General features: G+C 45.1%; 1 protein-coding gene across 2 annotated transcripts in view; it reads left to right on the top strand.

The window, feature by feature from the left end:
* Positions 1–23,605, top strand: part of Stat5b (signal transducer and activator of transcription 5B) — a 68,779-nt gene that overhangs the window by 10,285 nt on the left and 34,889 nt on the right. Inside the window, exon 1 of one of the 2 annotated variants that reach the window (XM_050156823.1) lies at positions 17,088–17,563. The exons of the other annotated variant lie outside the window; for it this stretch is intronic. The gene's annotated coding sequence lies outside the window, so the exon portion shown is untranslated. Of the gene's footprint in view, positions 1–17,087; positions 17,564–23,605 lie in introns of those variants that run through there. 2 annotated transcript variants of the gene reach the window in all.

The following is a 23,605-nucleotide window of genomic DNA, read 5'->3' as shown; positions in this document are numbered from 1 at the left end:
CATCCCTCGGTAACAGGGGGATGATAACAAACAGTGTTTTCGTGTTGCTTGTTTTTACAAATGGCTTTTCTGTGTTGACTCATCTTAGAATATACCACTTGTTTTTGTTTTCAGTTCTGAGGAGCAGCAAAGCGAGTAGTGATGCCTCTGCTAGATGTTTGCCGGCTGCGGTGTGCACGGCGTTTTGTTGTTGTTGCTGTTGAAGGGCTCTATTTAAATCATCTTCGTTGTATTCGATATTTTCAGAATTACAAGAACATGAGCTTGAGGACAGAGTTTGCTGCTATTCTTGGTGAAATGACCTGCGTTTTTAGGTAGGGACTGATGAATCATACTGGTTTGTAAATATAATAAATGATACTGTTTTATCCGTGCACGTGTCTTCCCAAGCCAGCATTCATTTACAGCTGAGGACTTGTGTTGTGTGTTCGTAGTCTTGCATGATATTCCCGTTGTTTTGTATTCGCCCTCCTAGCGCCCCCGTCAGGATGACACCTGTGAGAGAGCGGGCCAACTGCGCGACTTTTCCCACCCTTTTGGCCGTTTGGCATTGCCAGTACCTGAGGCTAGTGCGCTCCCTTAATTAAACCCACACTGATTTCTTTGTGACATTGTGTATGAAGACAGTTTTTAACATTTTGAAAAATCACAGAAGAGAACTAAAAATATGTCGCAAGGTGATGTTGTCGCAAGGGTTCCGGAGCATGGCTGTGTCGGGCCGGTCACCACGGAGCGAATACAGTGGCAACTGTATGGAAATGCCTTCAAACCCAGCCGGTCTCTTGATGTCACTCACAGTGACTAGAAGACGGCCCTCCCTTGGGTTATGCTTTATAATCTACTCTAATGGAATTTGCTATACTAGAATTTTATTTTAATCCAATTTGGGCAATAATAAAATAAATCACATTCATTCCTTTTAGTGCTTTTCAAATCTGAACCTATGATAATTAAAATACACGAAAACAAATATCCTTATGTGCTGAAGACTCAGTTTGCCTTTTTTTAAAGGTAGGATCTTTCTATATAGCCCTGGTTGGCCTGAAATTTGCTGTGTAGACTAGACTGGCCCCCAAATTCACAGAGACATTTTTAAAATTCATATAAATTTGGGCTCTTAAACTCGACATCACATATTTTACTGGTTTTAAAACGTCTCTCAATGAGTTTCATTGTGAAAAATGAATCTGATACCTAAAGTGGAAAATTTGTTATCAGTAAATTGTAGAGTATAATTTAAAATTAAGATAAAAATGACGTGTCTCTTTCTCCACTTAGAGCCAACTACTTGATTGTGGTCTAGTATTTATTTTAAACTTAAATGGCAAGACTTCTCCCCAAGTCTGTATATTTAATCTCCAATAAAGGAGCTCAAATGTACATAAGATTCAAAAGACAATTAAAAACAAAACCACAAACCTTAATTTGGAGGCAGGTCATGGTGGCGCACGCTTTTAATACCAGAACACTGGAGACACTGGCAGGAAGATCCATGTGAGTCTAAGTCCAACCTGGTGTGCATAGTGCACCCCAGGCTGAGTAAGGCTACATAGTGAAATCCTGTCTCAAAAAGATGAGATGGGGGCTGGCGAGATGGCTCAGCGGTTAAGAGCATTTGCATGCTCTTCCAAAGGTCCTGAGTTCATTCCCAGCAACCACATGGTGGCTCACAACCATCTGTAATGAGATCTGGTGCCCTCTTCTAGCCTGCAGGCATATATGCAGACAGAATATTGTATACTTAATAAATAAATATTAAAAAAAAAAAGGTGAGATGGGAGTGGGGAGGGAGACAGCACTGAAGAGCTGGCTCAGCAGTGACAAGCCCTGGCTGCTCTTCTAAAGGACCCAAGTTTGGTTCCCAGCACCCACATGGCAGCTCACAAACTGGTCTAACTCCAGTTCCAAGGGATCTGTTGCCCTCTTCTGGTCTCTGTGGTAATTGCATGCACTTAGTGTGTAGACATACATGTAGACAAAACACCCATACACAAAAAATTTAACAAATATATATACAATTTCCAAAAATCAAAGCCTAGTTTGGGAAGGTAATGATAAAATTTTCTTTAGACGTCTTAGTCCACTTTTTGTCTCTTAGTTGCTATGGACCTTTTGAGGGGCTCTATGTATGCATATGTGTGTACAGTGCTTATAAAGTAAGTAAAGAAATTTATCCCTAAAGTTTTTGTTAATTGTGTTGTCAGGCAAAGTACGACATAGTTGGAACCAAGTTAATGTTTGTGACCAGTGAATGAATGGGCTGTACAGTCATATTTGCTTTTCAAGGTCAAGGTAAACAAGTTGACCCATTAAACTACACAACCCAAAGGTTTCAGCTGTTTGAGAACCAGGGAGGGGTTTCAAGATTCTAAAGAAATGCTTAATTGCCTGTTCCAGTAAAATATACAGAAAAATTTAGCCTGCAGTTTAACTGGTTTGTAGACTCAGGTTAGGATCTAATGGACAGCTAACAGAGCTAAGGGAGTATAAGAAGCAGTGATGGTGGCCCAAATGTATGCTTAAAATAAACCTCCACTTTGGTGTTACTTAAGAGATGTGTGTCCCTGGAAAAGCCTACAAATATCAGTGTTCAGCATTTTAGAGGTTTGTATTCCGTTGTGTATCTCTATCATGTTAATGTTTAACCCACGAATAAATGACACAATAAATAATAATTAATAGCCTGTTATGTTGTTCTAGTTTTTTAATTTGATGACCGCTGAGGTGGAGACTTAGCTTAAGTAGATTTTATTTCCATCTCCATGGACTATTCTCTTACTGAAAGTTCTAGAATGGAGCTGCTGAGTCGTTTGCATAAATAGTGACAAATTTCTCGAGAAACTAGCCCAGTCCATTATCTGATACATTGCCAAGGAGTCTCCATCTCCGTGACTGAGCTCCGGTGCCTCCGAGGCTCTGCCGGGCTTCCGTACTTGCTTGCATCTGTATCGTTTGGTTTCCGGCAAAGCTGGACCTCTCTTCCCAGAGTCCACTGCCCACATTTTTCCTTCTTTGTGGTTTTGCTTTTTGTACTATCATCTAATGAAACTATTCCCGGTGTTCTTTTTATTTTTTACATTATGTATTTCTCTTACAGCTTTCTTTTTGGGCATTTAACTTTGTGTAAGATGCTAAAATATTATATAGTCTAGTTAAATTCTTCCAGCCTGGTTATGAAGACATACTTATAAAAAAATCCCTGACAAAATATTATAAAACTTTATATTTGCATTAAAAATATTTGGAGGGGGTGAGATGTCAGGTAAAAGTGACTGTCACAAAGTCCTGTATACCTGAGTTCCATCCCATGTGAAGGTAGAAAGAGGGAGCAACTCCGAGGGCTGACTTCCACTCGCATCCCATAGCTTGCCCACACACGCACATGCACAAGAACATATTCCTTCTTTATGAGGGACTGGAAAGACCGTCGATGAACAGATGGACTGCTTTTGCAGAGAATCTGAGTTCAGTTCCCAGCTCCAGCTCCCGGGGGATCACTGCCAGTTTGAAGCCAGCAAGCACAACAGAGTGAGATGGTTTCTCAAAACACACACACACACACACACACTAGTGTGTAACCAAAAAAATAAAAAAATGTTCAACTTGTAATCAATATGAAAATTATTGTGAGATATTTTACATTCCACTTTTTGTACTTAGTTTAGAAATTGTGTTTTATCCTTATATAACATCTCAATTGAGATATAAATTTTTTTGAGACAGGGTTTCTCTGTAGCTTTGGAGCCTGTCCTGGACCTAGCTCTGTAGACCAGGCTAGCCTCGAACTCACAGAGATCTGCCTACCTCTGCCTCCCAAGTGCTGGAATTAAAGGTGTGCACCACCACCACCCGGCCTGGGTTTTTTATTTATTTTTTTTTTTAGTTTATTGTGGTGAAAATGGGAGGCTGTTACCCTAAAGTAGAACTCCCTATGTAGCTAAGGATGACTTTGAACTCTTGATCTTCCTACCTTTTGAGCAGTAGGATCACACACATAGTTTCCTAATTAAAATGAAATTTAAAAATCAGTTCCTCAGGTTTAAGTGCTCGGTGGGCACATGTGGCTCAGGACTGCCACCGTGGACAGGGCGGTTGTAAAGCCTGCTGAAGAAGTACAGCAGCCCCCTTTACCTGAGGTTCCGCTCTCCTGAGATTTCTGTTCCCCACAGTCACCTGTCGTCTATCTTCAGACGTTTTGAACTTCACACCATCCTCAAGATCACGAGGTCTCACACCAGGCTGTTGTGTCCACCTGGACCTGACTTATCCTGCATCCAGAGTATCTATGGCAACATGTCACCTGCAGGCTAGTCACCACCACCAGTATCCACCATGAAATCAAGTCTGAAAGTATCTCCATGCTTGCATTTAGCAAGCCATTCAGAGCAGCTTCATGTGTCTCCTGTGCCTACACTGGTCACATCATCTCGTCCCATGGGCGACCTTACATGAGATGGTGAGCACAGGAGCTCAGAGAGGACTCATCGAATTTTCATAACCGCATTGTTACTATTATTCTAGCTCATTAGTTATTAATGGTTTCTTTCTTTCTTTCTTTCTTTCTTTTTCTTTTTTTTTTTTTTTTTGGTTTTTCGAGACAGGGTTTCTCTGTGACTTTGGAGCCTGTCCTGGAACTAGCTCTTGTAGACCAGGCTGGTCTCGAACTCACAGAGATCCGCCTGCCTCTGCCTCCTGAGTGCTGGGATTAAAGGCGTGCACCACCACCGCCTGGCTTTATTAATGGTTTCTATTGGCACGATAGAGCCCCATGACCAGAAGCACCTCTGGGAGGAAAGGATTTATTTCGGCTTATAGCTCTACATCACCATCCATCGTTGAAGGAAGTCAGGTCAGGAAGCTGGAGGCAGGAACTGGTGCAGAGGCTGTGGAGAAACACTGCACACTGACTTGCTCTCCATGATTTACTCAACCTGCTTTCATATACGACCCAGGACCACCTGCCCAGGGGTGGCACCACCCACAATGGGCAGGCCCCCCCCCCCAGCAATCTCTAATTAAGAAATGCCCCCATGGGCTTGCCTACAAGCTTTTTTTTTTTTTATTTTTTGAGACCGGATTTCTTTGTGTAGCCCAAGCTGTTCCGTAACTCACTTTGTAGACCAGGTTGGCCTTGATCTGAAAGAGATCCTTCTGCCTCTGGATACTGTGTGTTGGTATTAAAGGTACGCACCTGGCTTGCGTACTAGCTATTATGGATGTAACTTGACCTTATGTCAGTTTGACAATAAACTAGTGAGGACAATTGATGATTTCTTATTGTGCCTAATATATAAATTAAATGTAGCCATAGGGGTGTGTGTATAGTGAAAATACCCAATGGGATATGTGCATTATGGGGTGTGGTCCTGAGAGCTTAGTCATCCCCTGGAGTCTTGGAGTGCATCTCCCAAGGATAAGGGATTGCTGACTGTAAGATGAAATGCAGATTGCCTCCTGCCTCGTGGCATCTGGCTCACAAATAGTAGGTGCATAAAAGAACTCTTGCCCTTTGGGACTGGAGCATCAACTCTCACCCCCAAACACATGGCCTCCCCCAGCTAAACTCTGGTTTGGAAGCTGTTGTCCCCATTGCGTGGAAGCCCTGCGCCCATCCTCCAGGCTACTGCCATCAGCCCCCTTCTGCGTTTGTAGGTGAGCATATGTGTATGTGAGTGTGTGTGTGTGCTTGTTCGTTAGTATGTGTGTGTGTAGGTCAGAGTCAATGTCAGGTGTCCTCATTGCTCTCTGTCTTATTTTTTGAGACAGGGTCTCTCCTGAACCTGGAGCACGCCGATCTTGTTGGACTGGCAGGCCATCGAACCCCAGTGATCCTCCTGCCTCTGCCTCTCCAGGGCAGGGACTGATGACAGGCATGTGCCTCCTCCATGTCCAGCTTTTCCCGTGGATGCTGGGGACGGACCTCAGCTTCATGTGTCTGCACAGTGTTTCCCCAGCTCTGGGTCCCTCCCCTTTCTTAGGAACAGAGAAGCTGAGTTAGTGTGGGGAAGGGGCACACACTGGTATGGGTGGTCCTCCCTTATTTCCAGTATTCATGTCTACACAGCCTAGTGCCTCGTGCTCTAGAAGCAAAACTCTCAGGCATGATGGCACCCACCTCTTCTCCCTGCTCTGGGAGACAGACGAGAGAATCACGAGTTACGGCTAGTAGCCACATGGGATAATGTGAGTTATTTGCGAAAGCCTGTCTTTAAACAAACAAACAAACAAACAAACAAGGGTCAGGCAAGAGGGCTCAGCAAGTAAGGCCATCACCACCAAGCCGGCCAAGCTGAGCTTGATCCCCAGAGCCCAATAGTGGAAGGAGTGAACCTTGTCCTAAAATTAACCACTGACCCCCACACGCGTGCCATGGGACAGATGCAGCCCTTCCTGGAGAGATTTTAAAATGTAAAATAAAATAAAAAGCGTCAAGAGTAAATGGGGCTTTGCCAGTTTGTGAGCAACGGCGGTTCACCGGCTTTCCTCTAGGAATCCCCCGTCTTCTGTTTATAACATGTCGGTGGGGGAAACACTCCGTGTTTCAGAGAGCATATGTGTAGATGAATGTGGAGTGTGGTCCCATCTGTAAGGAGACTGATGGGGGAGGGGAGCAGGGGAACACAGGGGACAGGTGATTCTATTGAAGCGCTGAGCAGGGTGTGTTCCTTCAACCTGCTGTCTCTAGCCAGCTACAAGCCTTCACACACTCTGAGACTGAAACAGCCATCCTGTTTCAGGTGTACCCCGATCTCAAATCACCTTTAAGCAGCTGGGGTTTTGCTATTTTTGTTTCATTACAGGATGTGTATCATACATTGTTTTGGTTTGGTTTCTTGCTTGTGTTTGTGAAACTGAGTTTGCTGAGAAAAACAAAATCGTGCTTGTGTTTTGAACTCAGCTTCAATTCATGAGAGACACCAAGTTGATGCTTAAAGGGCTGGCGAGATGGCTCAGCCAGTAAAAGGCGCTCGCGGATGAAGTGTGGAGACCCGAGGTCCATCCCTGAAACCCACGTGAAGGCGGTAGGAGAGGGCTAACTCCCACAGTTGTCCTCTGACGGCCACAAGTGTGCCGTGGCCCAAGCATCCTCACACCCATCATGTATATACCCAGTAATAAAAACAATGCCGTAAAAGCTCATGTCTGAAACTTGACATCTAGTTACAGATGAAGAATTGCTTTTCTCTAGTTATCTCGCCCATGGTTGCTTTAGTCTGGGGATCAGATAGTTGCTGTCTCCAGGCAGGTATGAGGACCCAATCAGAGAGCTTCAGGGCCCACTGCAGAGACATGCTGGTGCCCGAACCCTGCCTTCTCCATCTCTCAGCCCCCGTCCTGCTTGGCATAGTTGTTTTAATTTTGTTTTTGAGATTGAGTCTCACTATACAACTCAAGCTTACCCTGAACCTGTGAACTTTTTTTCTGCCTCTGTCTCCCAAGTCCTGGGGTTGCAGGCATGTGCCTCCAATCTGTACCTACGTTGTTTGTCCTGTTTTTTTTCTTAGATTCCCTCAGTCTGAAAGGATCCTCTGAAGAAATGTATAGAACTTATGTGTCATTTGAATGAGGCCTCATATCTAAGCCAAATTTGTCGACCATTATAATGTCAAATAAAATTCTCATTAGCTTTTACTACAAGGTAAGATTTAAGCTGCTCTTTATTTTAATATGGTGCCAAATTAAGTCATCATAATATTGATAATCTCTTGATCCAACGTAGTAAATGTGATTTATTTCTCCATAAGAAATGAGGGATGGGCAGGGTGGTGATGGAGCACTCCTTTAATCCCAGCACACGGGAGGCAGACGCAGGTGGATCTCTGAGTTTCAGGATAGCCAGGGCTACACAGAGAAACTCTATCTTGAAAAAAAGAAGAAAAAATGAGGGGTATAACTGGAGAGATGGCTCAGTTGGCAAAGGCGCCTGCTTCCAAGCTTCTCTCCCTGAGTTCAAGCCCCAGAACTCACATCAGGTAGAAAGGCAACCAACTCTCTCTAGTTTTCTGCAGACTTCACATGGGTGCTGTGTCGTGTACACTCCCCAGACACAAACAAAAGAATAAAATAGTACTAAATAACGAGGGATGATTTCCACAAATGGGAAAAGCACCTTCTAAATCTACCATCACAGCATAATGTAGATTGGTAAACTTACTGAAAGGTGGGAATGTAGAAGCCTGTGAAAGTTGTCATGGCCCGAGGCAGCCGTTTCTTTTGTGTTGAGGTTTATTGTGGTGATTCCACAGCAGCACTGAATCTGGAAGCAAGTCGTTGTTTGCAAATGGCCCGTGTGTTTTTGTTACATGCATGCTTTCATTGTGATGATGCTTCTGTGTTAGTATACTAGCGTTTGACCTGCATCTTATTCTGTGAGGAGAAGAAACTGCCTGCCGCCTTGTACTGTTCCATTGTGTGGAGGACCTTCAGTCCCGTGGATTTAACTCCATGCTTGGTACTTCTGTGCTTTGTGGAGATTAACCCGAAGATCCTCTTTGAAAGAGGATTTGGTTTGATTGTGACAAATTCCCCCGTTAGGAAAACTGCATCATAGAAAAGGGCTGGACACATTCTCCCCCATGCTGTCCTGGCCTGACCCCATTTTGTTTGGCACAGAAAGATCTTTTGGCATTGGTGGGCAGATGTCCTGATTTTATCGGAAATTGCTTTCACACATTTGAGGCTTCCCAAAAGTCAGGAATCCCCATTGATCTGATGTTTATGACAGACTTTTGAAACTATTTTTCAAATATTGGTTTGGATACACACATTATATTGCTCACCTATAAAATTTTACAATCAGGTCGTATATTCTCCCCCCCCCCCACCATAGAAACAGAAGAAAATGGAAATCAAAACCAGTAAATATAGCAGAGGCACAATTGAAGTATATGTAACAACTTCCAAGCATTTAATATGGGATTCTGGAGTCCAGGTTTGGGGAATGGCCATCACTGTGTTGGTATCTAGAACTGAGCCCACTGGCATGTCATGGGAGCCCAGCTAATGCTTGCTTTTCCTGTGAGAGGTTCACTGCAGTCCTGTCTACTGATGGCATGCAGATGCTCGTCTGGGATGGGTCACCACTGATTGATGGTGGGACACCTTGATTCCCTTTATTCCCCGTCAATCTCAGCATAGCTGGGATATCCAGAGAGCGTCAACTCTGAGGAAGACTTGCCCTTTTCTGTGGAAGAAAGGAAAGAGACAGAAATGCAACTTGGCTTACTTTACGTTTCAGTGTTAAAGCTGGGAGGAGTGTGTGTTTATTAAATAAATGCTGCCTTGATTTAAAAATTGTAAAAACACTTAATAAAACATGCTATTAATTTTTTTTGGCAGACCCAAGGAGACTGCTCTGTTCTGGGCACGGGACCCAAGGCCTCCCATGTGCGAGGCTAGCGGTCACCAAGCTTCCCCACCCCCACCCCTGACTTTAATCATTTTCAAGTGTATAGTTCAGTGGCACTAAGGACACACACGTTGTGCAATCGCCCTGTCATCTAAAACAAAAACTGTTCGTTAAAGAATAACTCTCCATCTGCCCCTCACCCCCTCCGCCACCAGTCTACCGTCGGCATGAATTGGACTCTTGCGTGGACCTCACAGGAGTGGACTCAAACAGTAATTGTCTCTGTCACTGCCACCCTCTCCTCCCCTCTCTGGGGACCTGGCAGTCCTGTCCTCCCTGGGAATCTGCCCAGACCTAGGCAGTGATGCATACACAGCAAGGACCCAGAGACAAGTTAAGGCGACAGTTTGTGGCATACCACTAGGGGGTATTAAGCCTTTGAAGATGGGATTCCTAATCAGGATGTCTGCAGGCTTATCTCCTCCAAGTCTTGCTGATAAGCCTGCACTGACAGTAATGTGGGAGATTAATCTTTCTCCATGTTTCATAAAACAAATCGTTCTTCTTTAAACTTGATTATGGACTGGAAAATTACTGGTACATTGATGTAATTGCTCATACAGATATTTAGACATTCTCCACACAGGGGGTCTCAGCCACAGGAGAGGCTTTGATGGCGGCTCCACTCTGAAGTCACGTGGCTATGCTTGTTGTCGCCCCCATTTTTATTCTATTTTCCTTCCTCCCTTCCCTCCCCTTTTCTGTCCTTCTCTTTCCCTCCCTTCTTTCCCTCCCCTTCTCCATCACTCCCATTTTGAATCTGGTACAGAGACAATCTGACCCTATGGGTTCAAATAGAAATGAACTTGGTCATAGCTCTCTGCAGCCCGCCTGAAAAGAGAGAGAAGTGGAGCATTCCGAACATGAAAACAAAGGCAGGAATATCTATAATGGTTTCAAAAGACAGGAAGTACTTGCTGAAATAAGAGATATGTATATTGACGTGGATGGTAGGAACACGGAGAGAAGGAGAGATGGCCTCAGAAAATGATCTGAAAAGCTAGCTGTGTGCCAAATGTGATAACCCCTGCACTCAGGAATGGAGGTAGGAGGGTTAGGAGTTCAAGACCAGCCTTCAGTACATAGCATGTTATACGCCACCCTGTGCTACATGAGACCCTGACTCAGGAAAGAAAGAACAATAGCTTTCAGAGAGAATCTTGTTTTCTCTGGGAATGGAGCTCAGAGCCTTGTGCCTGCTAGGCTGGTCCTCCACCACTGGGAATCAGAATCAGCTTCTGGTCCTGAACTCGTGTGTGTGTGTGTGTGTGTGTGTGTGTGTGTGTGTGTGTGTGCATACATGCTTATGTACAGGTGCGTGTGTTTGGGTACAGGTGCGTGTGTGTGTACTCGTGCATATGTGTGTGTGTGTGTGCTCTCGAGTGCATGTGTGGAGGCCAGAGGTCAATCACAGCTGTTCCTCAGGAGCTATCCACCTTTTTTCCCTTCTTCCCGTGTTCCTGCGTGTGTGTGCATGTGTATGTATGTGTATGCATTTATATATGTATATTTATATTATGTGTATATAAGACCTGAGGTTAATGTCAAGAATCATCCTTGATTGTTCTTCCGTCTTAACCACTGAGACAGGATCTCTCAGTTAAACCCAGAGCTTGCATATACAGCTTGTCTCGCTGACCAGCTCCCAGGGATAGAACGACAGGTGACTCTTATGCCCACTGGACTAAATGGGCTAAATACTAATTTATGTAGGTTCTGGGGATTTGAACTCAGGTTCTCACTGTTGTGTGGCAAACACTAACCATTGAGTCAGCTACTAGTTCCCATCTTGTTTATTGAGACAGAGTCTCTTAGTGGCACTGATCAGGCTAGGCTGGCTGACCACAAAGCCTCATGGGCCCACCTTTGTCCATTCGAGCTCCCATGACTGGCATTCTAAGCATGGCTTTTTACATGGATGCTGGGAATCGAACTCAGGTCCTTGTGCTTGTGCAGTGAAGACTTTTGAGCAGGAAGCTATCTCCTCAGCCTGGGGCTCTGGACTCTTTTTCTTCAGATCTATTTAATTGTATGTGTACACATGGTTTTTACCCAAACTTTGTATGTGTACCTGGTGTCCATGGAGGTCAGAAGGGGGCATGGGATCCCTGGAACTGGAGTTAAGATGGTTGTGAGCCAGAATGTAGATGCTGAGAATTGAACCCAGTTCCTCTGCAAGAGCAATGAGTGCTCTGGACCACTGAGCCATCTGTTCAGCCCCTGGCTCTACAATCTTAAAGCGCTGAGCATCGGCTGTGCCCTGGTGCTTTCTTCCCCTTGCCCTTGGCTCATTTGCATCAGGTGGATCCCTACTGCTTCCCTTGACTCCTTTTCTCAACCTGTAAAACATGAGGTCAGCAGTTCAGCCCAGAGCCATCAATGTTTAAACTGAAGCCAAGAGAATGTGAAAAGCACTTTTAGAATTCCATGTTGATGGCGTGTACAGACACAGGTGCTAATGTACCAGAGACGGAGAACCCAAAGGTGAAGACTTACCCCGAGCTCAGGTCATCCTGGAAAGGTGACCACAGTGCTGATCTCAATGGTACCGGTACCCTGGGAGCATCCTCCCACCCTTCCTGTTTAAAGAGGAACTGGCATCGATAGCCGTTATTGCCCCACCCCCACTTCTCCCAGATTTAGATTGACTGTGTGTATAAAGTTTACCAGCCACAGTAGGTTCTGTTTCCATCCTTGTTATGGGGCCTCCTTTCAGTTCAATCTGCTTTCATTGGCACGTCCTTTGGTGTTCTTTACAGCAGCAGCTAATTGGTGACAGCTTTTGAGCAAGCAGCTTGTCATTTTTGGCAGGGACAGGGGACATCCATAGCTAAGTTTATCGTGCTCCATGAAATACATCTCACATTTGGAAAGCGTCTGTAGTCAAAGGTGGCTGTTTCTACTGAAATATCATCTCGAGCTGGCATTGTGTCCTACAGTTGAAGAACTCTGGGGAGATAAAGAGTAGCATAGGTTCTGTGTGTGCTGCTGACGTTGGGAGCCCTGAGTCACCCTCTCCTAGCCTTACCCTGCCTTGGGGATGTCAGACCGCATCATGTTGTTCTGACATGGTGATAAATCTTTCTAGGTGGCATTTAGTGGCAAGCATGGCAGCTGAAGGAGTGCCCTGGTGCTGTTGGTGAGCGCTGTCCCTTCCATTTATGCTCAGCCTTCTTCCTGCAATGTCGGTGAAGGAAACAGTGTCGTTCGCATGGAAATGAAGGGTTTTTTTTTTTTCAAGCTCAGATCAGGGTTGTCACAGCCCTTTGTCATTCTTCTCTTTGGAGTCACTGTAGTGAGGACCGAGCTCTATTTTACAAGCTTGTCATGATATTTATGGATGGCTCAGCTGTTGATTAACACCATCCATGAGTCAAAACCTCCGTCATGGTTTCTATAAAACGTGATTCACTCCCGTTACTCCTGTAATAAGGATTCAAATAATGTGTTAAAAATAATGCATTGACTGAAATAATTGGCCCACCATCTATTTCTCCCAATTTGGTTCCCTTTGTGACATGGAGATCCACTGAAATTATATGTAATACTTGATTACCAAATACCTACCGTGTACCAAGCAGAGCGCAAGTTAAGTTGTAACTCTAGAGAGCTAATGCAGTCTGTCCTTTAATAACGAGATGATCGAACTGATGAAAGACACAGCACACAGGTATTGCCGTGTTTCTGTTTCTCACTAAGGTGTGAAAGTATAAAGGGGGTCTTCTTAGGAGCTTTGGGATTGCCAGGCGTCCTTGTCCTCGATGTCCCCCTTGACATGTCACGCATATGGTAAAATGGAAGTTCTCTTCCATTGCCTACTTCTTTGTAGCATAGCTTGGTGAACCCTGAGGATTCCTGGCACTCGACTAACATTTAAAGCACACTGATGTAGCAACATAGTTATTTCTGCATCTTCCAATTAGTATTTCCGAGCACAGGAACTTACTCCAGTAAATGAATGCTGTTGTGACCAGCCTCCCTGGTGACACCCAGCTTCAACCTCCTCCACCAGCCCTCCTATTCTGCCCCCTGGGGTGGTTGATGGCTTGTTTTCCCATTGGCGTGAGTGACATTATTCCTTAAAAAAGCCAGAGTTTAGCACGAACATGATTAGTGTTGCTGGTGACAAAACAGCACAGCTGGCGTCCTAATTGCTTTGAATGATTGGCTGATTTTTATGTTTTGTCTGTATGTATATCTGTGTGATGGTGTCAAATCCCCTGGAATTGGAGTTACAGACAGTTGTGAGCTTCCATGTGGATTCTGGGAATTGAATCTGGCTTTTTTGGAAGAGCAGAAGCGCTCTGAACCACTAAGCCATCTCTCCTGCCCCATCCTAATTGCTTCTCACAAGACACACCTCGTTGGGCAGCAGTGGCGCACACCTTTAATCCCAGCACTCGGGGGCAGATGCAGGTGGGTCTGTGAGTTCGAGGCCAGCCTGGTCTACAGAGCTAGTTCCAGGACAGGATCCAAAGCTACAGAGAAACCCTGTCTCGAATAACCAAAAAAAAAAAAAAGGCACACCACACTGCCCATTCCAACCATGAGTGTCAGGAGCAAGGCTCCAGCCTTAAAGGAAAGCGCCCACTCCCAGGATGGTCCTCCTCTTGCTCCTCTTTCCAACCTCAGGCTTTTAACTAACTTCTGATTGGTTCAGAATGATGAAGATAACCACCAAGCCCTCCTGTGGCTTCCTCTGCTTGTACTTGAAGGCTTCCAGAAGGACTCTGATTTAAAGCTTTCTTTTAAGCCGGGAGGTAACAGAGGCAGGCAGATCCCTGTGTTCGAGGCCAGCCTGGTCTACAGAGCGAGTTCCAGGACAGGCCAGGACTACACAGAGAAACACAGTATGAAGGAAAGGTGGAGGTGGCGGGATGGAGGGACCTTACTTTGGGGTTGTGTCTGTTTGGAAGTTGCACTCTGTAATGGTTTCTTCTGTAGCTTCTAGTCTAAGGCAGCCGCAGAACAGAGGTGTGCTTCAGAAAGAGCTACTTTGGCTAAATGAAGATTTTTAACTTAAAAAATCCTTTGTGTACGTGTGTCCATGCACAGCGTAGGTGTGAATGTCGAAGAACTCCCGCAAGAACAAACTGTTCCCTGTTCCCACCATGTGGGTGCCAGGAATCAAACTCAGGTTGTCAGGATTGACGGCGAGTGCCTTTACCCACCGACTCATCTTAGTGGCCATTAATTAAGCGAAGATTTTTAATAAGCAAAATGGTATGGCTGGGCTCTTTGAAGATGAGAAGCCTCTTTGGGCCCTTGAGAGTCCCTAACTCTTAAGCCTGTTGCCTCATCTGTAACACCGCTAGAGAGACCGGGTGTCCTTGTGAGACGTATCCAGGGCACATGCGGAGTGCGCCAGTGTGCATGGTGCGTGGCTACAGCTTTGTTATCATTCCTTCTGCCTCTCTGACCACTGTTGCTCCTGGATCCCCTTCTCCGCTGCCCGCCAGCCCCCCCCCCCCAAGCAGACAGAGGAGAGGAAATTAAGTAGCTTACTTTGTGTCAACATGAACTAGTTTCCAGCATGTAGCTTAATTTAGCCTATGTAACAAGTTTTTTACCCCAGGAGCCCCCAGTTGTCTTCATCTTCTTGCCCCGTGTTCTGAGGCTGGGGTTAAGCTCGCTGGATCATCAAAGCCAGGCTTCTGTAGAAGAGCGCCTCCCACGAAGAGGCTGCTGTCTCTGTTGCCACCACAACCTGAAAGAGAGTAGTTAGAAACCACACGGAGCCGATGGTATGCTGTGAGCCTGTCAGAGGGACTCATCACGTCTTTTCTCCTTTCCTGTGTGTGTGTGTGTGTTTATGTGTGTGGAAGTCAGAAGACAGTTTCATGTGTCGTTCCTTAGACGCCTTCCCTGTTTGTCAGGGTCTCTCACTGGCCTGAAATCAAAGTAGGCTATATTATCTGGCCAGCAACCCTGTGTCTGCCATCTTGCCATTGCAAGAATTAGAAACATTCAGGACTGTGGGTTCTAGGAATTTGAACTCAGGTCTAGCCAAGTTCTTTACCAACTGAGCTGTCTCCCCAGTCTAGCCCGTCACATTTTCTCGGAAGATATATGTAGATAGTTAAGGGCAGGAACTGATCTGCCTGAGCAAACCTTTAAAACCTTCATTGTCTTCCTTCTCCTCTCTCGTACTTGAAAGGATGTCGTGTCGCAGCCTGGAGAGAACTGAGTGCAGATCTCCTGAAGTCTGGTGCTCTTGTTCCGTACAGAAGTCTGTGCCAGAATATAATGCAGTGCGGGGCTCTAAAATCTTCAGTGTCATTTTAAGCATTTGGAATTGCAATCTGAAGAAGATTTTAAACCTCTCTTGCTCATCAGTTTCCTGGTCTTTTCTCCTTGTCTACTCTCAGAAGCGGTGTGTCATTCTCTGTGGTCTCTGGGCTTTTAGCATTGAGCACATGCTGGGCATAGGGATGGCTGGATTTTTGTTTGTTTCATTTTAATTGTTTATTTATTTATTTTTTGGTTTTTCGAGACAGGGTTTCTCTGTGGCTTTGGAGCCTGTCCTGGAACTAGCTCTGTAGACCAGGCTGGTCTCGAACTCACAGAGATCCGCCTGCCTCTGCCTCCCGAGTGCTGGGATTAAAGGCGTGCGCCACCATCAGCCCGGCTTTCATTTTAATTTTTAAATGGTTTATTATTTTTATTTTACATACATTGGTGTTTGCCTGCATCTGTGTCTGTATGAGGGTGTCAGACCTCCTGGAACTGGAGTTACAGGCTGTTATGAGCTGGGTGCTGGGAATTGAAACCAGGTCATCTGGAAGGGCGACCGGTGCTGTTACCCACTGAGCCATCTCTCCAGTCCCATCACTGTTCTGACTTTAGTTTGAGAAGAGAAAAGACTGACATTTTATTTTTGTTGTTGTCGTTATTGTTGTTTTTGTTTTGTTTTTCGAGACAGGGTTTCTCTGTGTAGCCCTGAATGTCCTAGAACTCACTTTGTAGACCAGGCTGGCCTCGAACTCACTGGGAGCCACCTGCCTCTGCCTCCCTAGTGCTGGGATTAAAGACGTGTGCCACAACCGCCCAGCCTTGACATTTTATTTTTGTTAATCAGTTAGAGAGCTTAAATGTCACTGTAACTCTTATCACCAGATTACTATCATATTTTTAGATAGAGACTTCTGGAATATTCATGTAAAATATGGGAATGAGGAGGCCAGCATGGTGACTCAGTGGGTAAAGGCATTTGCCATCGAGCCTGAGGATCCAATTCTGACTGCCAGGACCCAAATGGTGGATGGAGAGAACAGACTCTGCCCTCTGCCTGCCACACATATGCCATGGCACGCATATGCCACACATATAACGTACAAAATAAACAAACAATTAAAATCTAAGATGGTTCCTGACCTTCCCCCACCTCCTCCCAAGTATGATCTCACTTTGAAGCTGGCGGTTCTTAACGGTTCCCTTGCTGTTTAGAAAGCACGGGGCCTCATGTTCTTCCTGCCTTTGACGCAGGCAGCCGAGACCCTTCAGTGGCAGAGATTCTGGGTCTCCAGTTGCTTGTTTTTCTTGGGAGCTTTACTGGAAACAAAATGTGATTGCGTACTAGCTTCAGAGGGGAAGTTGGCGAGAACTTACTGCTTTCTGTTTGGTCTGTCTGAAGCAGCTGACCTTTTGGAAGGAAATCGCTGCTCTTTGCTTCTTCCTGTACCATCGCACCCGGTGAGCAGTGAACGAGCGTGGACGGAGTTCTGCCTCCAGCCCGGCTGCCGAAGGCACAAGCCGTTAGGAGCAGGGGCCCCTGCACAGCCCTTGTTCACGGTGCTGAGCTATGTTTAGATGTGTTAGTCGCTGCATAGTGAGAGAAGATCTGTTTCCAGAAAAGTGGTTGTAGCAAAAGTGATTCCGTTCGGTGGCAGAGTCCCAACGCTAGTGAGGTAGTGAAAGTGGACAGCTTACAATTTCAGCTCGGCTCATCATTCCGCATCCTGAGAGCGGCCCTGAGTCTTCTACCTGGATAACCACTTCTTCCTGTAACCATTTGTTTCCTGGCAGGAAACATTTTAATTTTCTAAGCAAGAAGCTCTAATTCAAATGTCATGTCTGTGACCCAGAATAAAAATGGATGATAATTCATGTAAATGTGCGGAACACAGCAACCCGAACCTGCATTTGGCTCAGTAGGTAGGTGCTCTTTTCCAATGTCTTCTCAGTCTGTTTCCTAGATGGACTGTTGGAGCCGAAATAATTGAGTGGGGTTAACATTGAAGTGGGGTGCACTCTTGCAATACTGACACTTAGGAGGCTGAGGCAGGGGGTTTGTTTCCGTCCAGGCTGAGCTACGTATAGGTTCCTGGTGCAAACCAAGTCGATGGCAGCCCAGCAGGCAAGTTTCTCCCAGTTCTGTCAGCTTTTGGGGAGGCGCTAACAGCTGAGGTTTTCTTGCGCCTCATCTCATCCCAGCAGCTTTCCAGGGGCCTCGAGTCGCTGCTCTGCACTATCCAGGGCCATCATACGGGGCAGCTGCGGGCAGGTGTGGGATTCACGTGATAGAAGGAATTTTGGTACGGTTGTGCATGGTTTTCTGCGGCTTTCATTCTGGCTACAGTTGCTGTAAGTTTTTTGGTTATGCAAAGGTGAAAAGGGAGCCGACGGTACATATAAATAGACGTCAGTTCCACATTAATCTTAGCCATTAATAGTCTTGACCCACTGCTTGAAAACATATTAAGTTGCTAAGTATCTGAAAGTGATAGTATTGCATTCCTCTAAAGAAATATTCTATGACAAAGTTCTACTGTTTCATGTCCTACTTAAGTCAAGGCTATCTCGTTTGTAAAACAGTGCCATAACCTGGACACTCACATGTCAGGAAATGTTCTCTTCCTATGTCTTAAAAAAAAAAAAACTAATTCATTAAGAGCCGGGGGTGGTGGTGCGCGCCTCTAATCCCAGCATTCAAGCAGCAGGGGCAGGTGGATCTCTGTGAATTCGAGGCCAGCTTGGTCTACAAAGTGAGTTCCAGGAACAGCCAGGGCTGTTACAAAGAAAAACGCTGTCTCAAAAAACCAAAAACCAACAAACAAAAACCCAAACAAACAATTAGCAAAAAGCTAATTAATTAACATGTGTGTATGCATATGTGTGTATGTACATAGTTGTATGTGCTTTTGTCAAGTTTGTTGCATGGGTACTGAGATCTGAGCTCCGGTCTCACTATTTCACAGCAGGCCCTTCTAACCACGGAGCCCCTTTCTCTAGCCCCCTCCCTGTGTCTGTGTGTCTGTGTGTGTGTCTTTGTTTGTCATAGGGACCCACTGTGCAAATCAGGCTGGACTTGAACTTGAAATTCCCACCTCAGACGTCCAAGGGCTGGTACCACTGCATGTGCTGTCCAGCCTGGCCGTCTTTGCGTACCCTTTTAAATTTGGTTTCCATGGGATGGTCATTAGTGATTGTCTATTGTTACTAATTTTATATTTTACATGTTATATTTTGAAAACTCGTTTAGTTTGTGACATGGGGATGGGAATCAAACCTATGGCTTCTGTCATGGTAGAACACACTCCCAAGTTCTCACGTTTTAAACACCATTTAATAACTACAGAAAAGGGTGAGAACACCTTGCCTAAGTGTAACAGGCGTACATTCCTTGAGACTGTTCTCTAGTGGGTCTTCAGCATACCTTCTGCACGCACTTTTACCACATTCTTGTCTCAATCCCCAGAGATGTGTTGACATGGTGCTTGTGTTTCAGCATGGCTGCCTCTGTCCGTGGTTCAGATGAACGTGTGTCATTCCATCAGGCTAAGCGCTACGGCTTTCCCAGTCCCTCCGTCTGTGATATTTCCAGTTTCTCCCATCATAGCTTGTACTCTTTAACTAGTGGTTGTCCTCAAGAGCTGGCCTAGAACAAAACACTCTTCAAAGAAAAATTTTGCTAAGTGGAAACAGTACTGCAATTCTCAGTGGGAAGAGAGAGGCTATGAACTTCAATGTAGAAAATATTGGGAACATGTTTCTTATTTTCCGTAATGCAGATGCCATTATTCATGGGCTCCAGCAAATGCTTGCAGTCATCTGGAAAATGGTACAGTGGTAATTTCTCTATAATGGTAATTCTTTTATAATAACAAGTTGCTTGTTAGATTTTGGACTGGAGATAGTAATCCATAGGCAAGGATGCTGGCATCCTACTGCCCACAGCACACAGCCTGAAAAGTCCAGACCTTCAGTTCTGCCCAGACCTGTGCCAGAGGAGACACCAGTTAGTAGTCTATTGCTTTGTTTCTCTCTTTTGATTTTTTTTTTTTTTGCCCTTAATTCTGATTTTGAAAGTATTTACAAAGTTACAGTCCTAGGATGTTGAAAAAACAGAACAGTGAGCAACAGCTGTGTCGGCACGCCTGTTTTCACCCCCCACACCACGCTTCCCTTCTCTGACGGCTAAGACACCGACTTCATGACCCCTTAGCCTTAGAGGCTGGAGAACATGCCACTGAGAACTAGGGCACCTTCTAGCACAACCTCAACACCGCGTAACTCTCAAAACATTTATCCCTGACTCAAAGGCTGGGAGGTGCTCAGACAGTCAAGCACCTGCCTAGCATGACAAGACCCTAGGTTGGGTCCTCGCCAATGCATAAACCAGGTGTGGTGACCCATGCCTGTATTCCCAGCATTCAGGGGACAGAGGTAAGAGAATCAGAAGTTCAAGGTTATCCTCTGCTGTACAGCCAATTTAAGGCCACACAAGACACAATAATATCCAATATATAGGCAGTATGTAACTTTCTGTAATTGTCTCAATAATGTCTTTTAAAGCCATGTTTCTGCTTAAAAAGCAAACAAACAAAAACCTTACATCTATCTATCTATCTATCTATCTATCTATCTATCTATCTATCTATCATCTATCTATCTATCTATCATCTATCTATCTATATCTATCTATCTGTGTGTGCACGTGTGTATGTGTATAAGGGAGTTCACATACAGAAATCAAAGAACAACCTGCTGGAGTTGGTGCTTCTGCCGTGTGGGTCGTGGGACTTGAACTCAGGTCATCAAGCTTGGCCGTAAGCATGTTACCTGCTGGGCCATCTCTCCACCCTATGTCTGCTTTTAATGAGCTCTTGGCTGTCATGTCTCTAAAACCAATTCTGCTCTGTTGCTCCCCGCCCCCCCCCTTCCTTAGAGTTTACAGTTTGGATTTCGGGGGAATGTGTCTGGATCCTGATTGTTTATTTTTCCTTAAGGTGTATAGTTTAGTTGCGGTTACCCATTTACATCTCTCCAGCAGAGCAGCCCCCAGTGCTGCACTGTCCCCATCTGGGAAGTCCTGGGAAACACAGCATGCTTCCTGTGCGTTCTGTCATCTTTGTGCAGGGGCCACGCCAGTCATCCCTGTTGTCCTAGTGTGTGTGTGCAGCAGAGGCAAGCACGTTGATTGTTTCTTCCAGATTCTTTATAATTTAGGTTTTTTTTCTTCTCAACGTGCCAAACCTGTCTATATATATATATAATATATATATATTATACATATATATACATACATCTCCAGATGTATAGTGCCATTTGGCCTGATAGTTGTGATTGTTAGTGCACTATCCACCAGATTCACCTGCTGATGTTTTTTTGTTTTTGGGTTTTTTTTTTTTTTTTGTAACTCTTTGTTTTTGGAAGTTCAGGGAATTGATTGCAAGGTTTTGTGACTTCTAGGCCAGCGCGCTCACTACCTAGCTGTGCTGTGTCTCCAGCTTCCTTTTCATTTTGTGAATAGTGAGAAGCATGCAACTGCGCGAACATCCTGTTTTCAGAGACTTGGCAGCACCCGTGGCCTAAGCAGCCACGATGCTCCTTGTCTGGGTCTGCCCTGTGTGTGCACATGGATGGTGGTCAGAGGTCAATGCTGGGTGTCTTCCTCAATTGCTCTCCAGTCTATCTTTTTGAGACAGGGAATCTCAGTGAACCAGAAGCTCACCAACTGGGCTAGACTTGCCAGCCAGCTCCAGGGACCCTCCTAACCGTCTCCCCAGACCTGGGATTACAAGCACGTGCCATCTTTTTTCTTGGTTCCTGGGGATTGAACTCACACCCTAGTGACAGCGTAGTAAGGGGCTTTACCAACTGAGCCGTCTCCCCAGCCCAGCCCACTCTATTCTTGAGGTATCTTAAAGATAGAAGAACCCGCTGATGTGGGCTAACCTGCCCTTAGCAAGTAGCTCCCTCCTCCTTTCCCTTCCTGTCCCTTCCCTGCACTACCTCTCTTCTTCCCAAAGTGACATGTGCTAACTGGGCTGCGATGTGAAGATTTGTGACTGGTTGTCTGCCCAGAATGTTATTATCTGTGTTGCCTGGGTAAAGTATTTCTTGTGCCTTTGTGGGCCAAACACATTTACTCCTGTTCCCTTACCTTCTGCGTAATGATTTTTTTTTTCTAAAAGAGAATTACCTTTCTTGTTGCTTATAAACCAGCGTTTAGTTTTTGTTTTGTTTTTTAAAGGGCAGATGGGTCTGGTATTGACCTACTTTTAGATGTCATTTTACTCTAACTTTGCTTGATGTCAGGCCAGTACGAACACAATCCTAATCCTCTACCACTGCATTTAATAACTTCTGTCTCTCATCACCACCTAACGCAGTAATAAAGTTGGTATTGACAGTGAGGTCATCAAGATGACCAGGGACCTGGCCCTTTATACTCCTCCAAGGGTCCCTCAGTTATCAGTGGGTGCTGGGAGGTTAGCAGTTTGCAATGCTGGCTTCTTGCCTTGAACTTTTCAGATCAAAAACAATGTTTATACACCTAGTTCATCTGCCAACTGGCCCTAGCCTTTGCCAAAATCAGTCTCCCGATATTAGGTTTTTCGTTCTGTTTTCTTCTTTCTCTTTAAATTTTGAAGTATGACAACATGTGGAAAAGAACAAAAAGTAGCCTGACAACTCACTACAGTCCTGAGGACACAGGCACTGTGGGGCCGTGGTGGCAGGACACATCTCAGACAGGTGGGGTCAACTATTCTACTTCTGTCTCTATTTTATTTTATCTTTTAATAGAGTCTTACTATGTAGCCCAGGCTGGCCTAGAGCTTGCTATGTAGATCAGGCTGGCCTCTAACTGAAAAAGATCTGCCTGCCTCTGAATCTTGGTGCTGGGATTAGAGGTGTGTGCCACCATGCCTGGTTTTTGCCTCTTTTCCAATAACAGCCTTATTGAAATAGAATATATATCATAAAATTCACCTTTTTTGTTTTATGTGTGTGATTGTGTGTGTATGTGTATTTGATATGTGTTTGTAAATGTGCATGTATGATGTGATGTTTTGTGAATGTTAATGTTTGTGTGTGTGTGTATTTGATGTGATGATGATGTGTGTGTGTGTATTTGATGTGATGATGTGTGTGTGTGTGTGTGTGTGTGTGTGTGTGTGTTTGATGTGATGTGTTTGTGGACGTGTCTGCCATGGCATGCTTGTGGAGGTCAGAGGACAGCTTTTGGGTCTTTGCTCTTCATCCTGCTGTGGTTCTAGGGGTCAGACTCAGGTCATCAGATTTGTGTGACAATGCTCGTACCTGCAAGGCTTCTTACTTGTCCCATTGCCCTTCTAAGAGGCCCAGGATTCACTGTCCTGTAGGTATTGTACCACCAGAACCAATGTCCAACCCTAATGCATTTCATCACTCCCAACAGTACGACCTTACTAGTTTCTGTCTCTTTGGGTTTGCCTACAGCGGACATTCCATGGAATCTCTCTGTGTGTGTGTGTGTGTGTGTGTGTGTGTGTGTGTGTGTGCATGTATGTGCACATAAGCCTTGTCATGTCACCTTTGTCCTCCATGGATGGAATTGTGTGTGTTTGTGTGTATATGTGCGTGCGCGCATGCGTGCACTTAAGAATATCTATTCTTATGTCACCTTTGTCCTCCGCAGTTTTCAGTGCTCTCCTCCAATTTGGGAGAACAAGATTCACAGTTCCTCTCCTCGACCCTTCCAGAGGTTCTTGTCTGTAGAAGTCCTGTGTCAATGAAATTGATTAAGAAATCAAAGTATCAGGGCCAGCAAAATGGCTCAGTAAATAATGGTGATTGCCACCAAGCCTGACAACCTGAGTTCGATCCCCAGAACTCACATAGTAGAAGAAAAGAACAGACCCCTACAAGTTATTCTCTGATCTCCAAAGGCATGGTGAGGCATGTGCGCACACACACACACACACACAAATG

The sequence above is a fragment of the Alexandromys fortis genome, unplaced genomic scaffold, assembly GCF_014885135.2.
Source record: "Alexandromys fortis isolate MF-2015 unplaced genomic scaffold, M_Fortis_MF-2015_v1.1 scaffold_31, whole genome shotgun sequence".
Lineage (NCBI taxonomy): Eukaryota > Metazoa > Chordata > Mammalia > Rodentia > Cricetidae > Alexandromys > Alexandromys fortis.
Note: the sequence above shows the minus strand (reverse complement) of the source record. Positions and strands in the feature narration are given on the sequence as shown.